The sequence below is a fragment of the Mixophyes fleayi genome, chromosome 8, assembly GCF_038048845.1.
Source record: "Mixophyes fleayi isolate aMixFle1 chromosome 8, aMixFle1.hap1, whole genome shotgun sequence".
Classification (NCBI taxonomy): Eukaryota; Metazoa; Chordata; class Amphibia; order Anura; family Limnodynastidae; genus Mixophyes; species Mixophyes fleayi.
In genome coordinates, this window is record NC_134409.1 from 53650315 (window position 1) to 53656368 (window position 6054).

At 39.0% G+C, this 6054-nt stretch overlaps 1 long non-coding RNA gene across 1 annotated transcript in view; it reads right to left on the reverse strand.

Moving 5' to 3' along the window:
* LOC142100076 (uncharacterized) overlaps positions 1–6054 on the reverse strand; it is an 86737-nt gene that overhangs the window by 35635 nt on the left and 45048 nt on the right. The window contains exon 2 of the long non-coding RNA XR_012678687.1: positions 3936–4058. This is a non-coding gene — a long non-coding RNA (uncharacterized LOC142100076). The remainder of the gene's footprint in view (positions 1–3935; positions 4059–6054) is intronic.

The following is a 6054-nucleotide window of genomic DNA, read 5'->3' on the forward strand; positions in this document are numbered from 1 at the left end:
ACACTTCAGTGACAAGGCATAGTGCACATAATTTTACAGGTAATTGAGATCATGCTACACACAAATGCCGCCTGGTCCTGTGTCATATTTTGTTTCTCCACCTTGTGTTTGCGTCATATGCCTCCCATTTCATCGCTTGACTCCTATAATCCCCAACTCTCCCCTTTTTACATATGTACCCCACCTTACTGCCACTTGTCACATATGCACTCTACCTAACTATCATATATCATATATGTATATATGATATACAAGTTAAACCGTGCATGATACTCATACATTCTAGTCAAATTAAGCTACTTAAGGGGGTAAATATATGAACCTCCGGATTCTTCAACTCCAGCGAGTTCAGCGTCTTCAGCGCTTAAATTTAAAGCGGCGCTGCCTTGTAAAGGGAAGTCTCCCTTTACAAGGCAGCGCCGCTTTAAATTTAAGCGCTGAAGACGCTGAACTCGCCGGAGTTGAAGAATCCGGAGGTTCATACATTTACCCCAAGGTCTTAAAAAGGTTCTTGTCATGCATTTGGGCCTAGCCCAGGCCTCCTCAGGGGAAGAGCGTTACTTCCAGATGCAAGCACCCTTTTTAATGTGTGTTCATGAGGTAAAATTAGCACACGAAAATGAGTTTGAGCCCTCAACTCGTAAATTTAGGCTTTACTACCCCTCCCAAGGGGGGAAGGGAGGAGGATGAAAGTTAACTGACTTCACAATTCTAATTTTTTTGTCAAATAATGTCAGTATACCAAATTTCAGGTCAATTGGATGAGTCCTTTCTGAGAAAATAGTTTTTTACACACACACACACACACTAACACACGCCGCTACACATGTGTGTTCATGAGGTAAAATTACCTCACGAAAATGAGTTTGAGCCCTCAACTTGTAAATTTAGCCTTTACTACCCCTCCCACGGGGGGGGGGGAAGGGGGGATGATGGAAGTTAACTGACTTCACTATTCTAAATTTTTTTGTCAAATAATGTCAGTATACCAAATTTCAGGTCAATTGGATGAGCCCTTTCTGAGAAAAAAGTTTTTTCCACACACACACACACACACACTAACACATGCCGCTAGGCTTTTACTTTTATATATTAGATAATGCTAAAAATTTAGTAGGTCAGTGTATAACTCCACCCAGCAGGTGGCGCTGCAGCTTGTTTGTTTTTTTTCCACACACAGACTAACACACGCCGCTAGACTTATATATATTAGATGATAGTTATATCATACATATATATATCATATATGACAAATTGTCACATATCATATCCCATTGTCACATATACTACAGATATGGTAGAGGAGGGTTCTGCAAAGCTGTTCTCCCTTGTGTGCCAAGGTGGAAGGACCTCTGTGCAGAGCACTAGTCACTCCCACTGAACTTATAGATGCCTGGCTGCGGTAGCAATCAGAGACAAACCACGTCCAGCCAAGCTTTTAGTCTTGAGAGAACTGATTGTAAGGTACAAGCTGAAGTCAAAGGATTGTTGAAAGTAGAATCGTGTTGGACAAAGCCAAAGTCAAGACATTGGAGCAGGTAGAATAATGGGGATGAAGCCAAGGTCGATGGATGGAGAAGGTAGAATAGGTACAGTTATACAAAGTCTTTTTCAAAGCACAAGCAGAGACATCCAAAACAAAACTTTGCTCTTGCAAAGGCTTGGTAGAACTGAGGGACGTTTTTAAAGATGGCAAATAGGTGAGATAAATTTTCCTGACTGAAGTTCACCTTTTCACTGAAGGGTTGAATGCAAAACACAGAAGCTGTGCAATAGTCCAGGTGAGGTGACTTGCTAGATTGCTGTTCTTAGCAGAGTGTTGATTACAGGAATTATTCGGGAGAAAGGAGTTTGTAGCTGTCATTGTATATAGTTTTGTAGCAGCTGTCATCTGGAACTGGTATTATGAATACTCACAGTAATTGTTTTCTAACAGATGTCACCTTGAACTACTAATGTGAATACTCAGAGTACCCCTGGCCTCTACCTTTGCGGAGCAGACTCCAGATATGACCATCTAAGCATGCCAGAATTCAGCCTGAAAATTTTGGTGAGCAATGCAGGTGAGTAAACATTGTTTGACTTAATCCAAGAGCGGTCCTTAGGACTGAAGCCCTTCCAGCGCACTAGGTACTGCTCTGCTCTATATTTTTTAGGCAATTCAATGTATGATAGGGGCAGGAGACAATTGGGAGTTTATTTGAATATGTTGAAAACATCCAAAGTAACCAATGATCATATACAGAGAGAGCTCGGTATGCTACTGATGTAAAAGCACAGAACAAAGTCTCTAGTAATGGCAGTTTCTCACAGATGTAATGAATTAAAGATTTCCAGAGACACTGGCAGTACTTCACACAAAATAATAAAAGTTCAGGTCGTAGAAACAGACACTCTACTAACACAATGCAATCATTATAATGGAGAGTGTGCAACATTCTTGACCACCCAAAGGCATCAAAACTCCAAGCACAAATGAAACAAGCCCAGAGCCCATCAATGTGGTATCAGCAGGCAGAGGGATATATTCCTCCTAGCCAGCAAACCATTGTTCTATATGCAGCTCTATGTTCTGTCTGCTCTACTCACAAAGAGGATTCAAAGTAAGCTGGATGTAGTATGTAAGATGTTGGAGTAGTAATGCTGTTTTGCTACGGTACAGATTCTGATGTCTTTGTATGCTGTTTGCCAAGGTTGTAGAGTCAGAAATCTCTATATGCTGTCTGCCAAGGTTGTAGAGTCTGAAGTCTTTGAATGGTGGTTGCCAAGGCTGTACATTCTGAGTTGAATCAGAAACCGGTAAGCAGAATCTCAGAGAGCAGGATGTGCAGGAGTCCAGAGTAACTTCTATGATTGACAAAGACGGATAGATCCAAAGGTCCAATCAGGTCAGGAGAGGAGCGCACCCTTATTTAATGACAAATGTGTAAAGACTAATCACAGCTGTAACGTTAAAGAGACAGACCCAATATTCTTGCAATATTGTAAGTGGTCCTCTACCTCCACTGTGGGAGGAGGAACCACCACTCATCTAGGATATACCAGTTTCAGAACTTAAATGTGGAACACTGGATTGTTCTGAAAAGGAAGTTGGTAGCTGTAGCCTCTATGTTACTGAAGTAATTTTTCCACTGATTGGGTATAGACCAATGTATCTAGTCCCCAGTTTGAACCAGAACATCTTCAGAGGGTTGTTTCATGTTGAGAGACACAATTTATTACCCACTAAGAACACTGTCCCATCTCCTCTGGTCCCCAAACCTTTTTTTGGCTAGCTATCAGTGTCTACAGCTTTCAACTTTGCAGCCTTCTCCACAGTCCTTTAAGATTCTTTAAATGTTTGTCTGCCGAAAGTCCCCCAGAGGTGGCATGTGAAGATTGAATGACCACCGGTTGGAACCCGTGGTTTGCATAGAAGGGGTATACCCCAGTTAATTGCACCAGTTTGTTCTGTGATCTCTACCCAATTGGGACCAGTCTTCCTGGACATCCGAGAAAAAGCACCGCAGGGAATTGTTCGAGGGATTGGTTGTCACATTCCGTCTGTCCATTAAACTGGGGGTGGTACCCAAATGAGAAGCAGAGTGAATTTCCAAATCTCTTGCAGAAGACCCTCCAGAATACTGGGGAGTTCAGAAAGGAAATTAATTGACGGATTGGTCTATGGCCTCTATGGAATGGACAGTGGCATTAAGAGCCTGGAAGACAATGTCTGCGGTACCTGCCCAAATGGACAAAAGAGGTGACTACTAGCTTTGACTACCCTCTGTTGAAAATAAGCAACTGACCACTCTAGGCCTCCTTCTCCCTGAACAGACTCAACATTAAATCAACAGCACCCATATTTAATAAAAAGACTTCTTTCCATGCAATACACCATACCACCATACTTACCTGCTCTGCACACACTTGAATTCTCACAACACAATGCTTACCTGTTTTGCACATGCTTGAATGTTGTGGGTGGAAGTCGCCTTTATCTGGCTCATTTAGGACACTTGACCTTCCACATCTCTACACTTGACCTGCCTCATGTGTGCTGAAAGATGAAGGGGAAGCTGATGGGAAGAAAGGAGATGAATAGAAGTGAGGGGTGAGGCTACCAAACCATCAAGGAGAAGGAGCTCCAGTCCTGACTTGTAGCTGGTCCCTTGAAGGGGCCAGGCACAATGTAAAACCAAATGTCAGAGCTAAAAGTCATAGCTGATCCTGATAATCCCAAGATGGACAGACCAGGCAGCTGACCCCTGACAGATTTACCAAACTGAGTTTCCAAGGGGTTTGAAAAGTGGAGATGTTGCCTATAGCAACCAATCAGATTCTAGCTATCATTTTGTAGAATACACTACATAAATGATAACTAGAATCCGGTTGGTTGCCATAGGCAACATCTCCACTTTTCAAACCCACAGGCAACTCTCAGCTTGAGAAATTTACCCCACAGTCTCTTTTATAATGACATTTTATCAATTACACTATGAGAGATGAAAATTATAAATATCTCCAAGAATTACCATAAGAATAACTTAAGCATTCAACAAAGCATTGCTAATGAGCTTCCCATATATAATTTTTTCAGCATACTTATCAAATTGAATGTGTAAGCATCTGGGGGGTTAATTCTACTTACAATATTGTTACAGAAGATCCTACAGAATCTTTTCATTTTGCACTGAAAAGCATTTTGGATAATGCATGATTCCAGATTATTATTACTTTGGTGGAATTAGATTTTATTTATATTAAAAGTCCAACAATTGCTATTTTCCATCAACACCCAAAGATTCATAAATATTTACAAAATATATTGGTGACCTATTGATAGTATAAAAAGACAAACCAGTGGAATTGGAAATGTTTATAGCCTATTTTAAATCATATTTTTTTTCATTTAAACGTCACTTATTCTGCTAGTAAGCATTCATTCATTTATTGGATTTGATTATTATGGTCTGGAAGGAGTTACTAACTGTACACACAACAAAGAGGAAGACACAAATACTTTCCTTAACATGAATAGTAAACAAAAAAGTAAACAAAACAAAATCTGAAAAGCAAATTACTTTGTATTGAAGGGAATTCTATTGTATTGTTGTCATATTGACTATAAGATACAATTGAACCTTTCAAGTAAAGATTTTCCTGAAAAGGGGTATGATGCAGTTCTTATGGAAAAAAATAAAGATGAGAATAATATGTTGCATCTGGGTAATTCTGGCTAATAAAAATAAACTCTATGCCCAAGAGATTTTGAGGTGCAGCTTTATAACTAGTTTTAATAAGTTAATAGAGAAAACAGTAAACCGTAACTGTAAGAGCCTTAAAATGGACTAAATTTTAAAATCTATTCCCCTGACAAACCCAGGTTCATTCATTATCAACATTTCATTAACATTTATTTATATAACAAAAGCAAATTTCATTGCGTTTTACGATTGAGAACAAACAGTAATAAAACAATACTTGGTAATATAGACAGACAGAGAGAGGTAAGAAGACCCTGCTTGCAAGCTTACAATAACCATGCACAAGCTACTTATTTAGAAAATAAAATAGCTTCTTCTATATACTTTTTCATAAGTGCTAAATTCTTATCCAGGATGGAATATTTGCCATAGAAAATATGTAAATTCAGAGCTAAACACACAAATATCTCCTCGTCATTTAATAATGGGGCTTGAAAATGAAAGATTCTTTTTCATGTTTGTCTATGTTATTTATATTTTAAGTTGTCCCTGTGGCATACGGTATGTGTGGCGCAATGTTGGGTCTGTAAGGGTACATTCATATTAACATCAGAGACAAATAAGAATAGGGATTAACACACTTCCCATTTACAGACACTTTACTAAATTACATAAAATGAATCCCTCATTTTTAACATTCTTAGCATAGAAATAGTTAAGCCTGAAGCAGAAGTGGTAATCGTGTAGCCTCTTTAAGAAAAAAAAGGGTATCCTATTGGATTTTTGCTTTGAATACATTATCTCCCTCTCATTTTAATGATTCATTTGATTTAATTTTTTTTTTCTGGAGTCATTTTTATTGTTAACT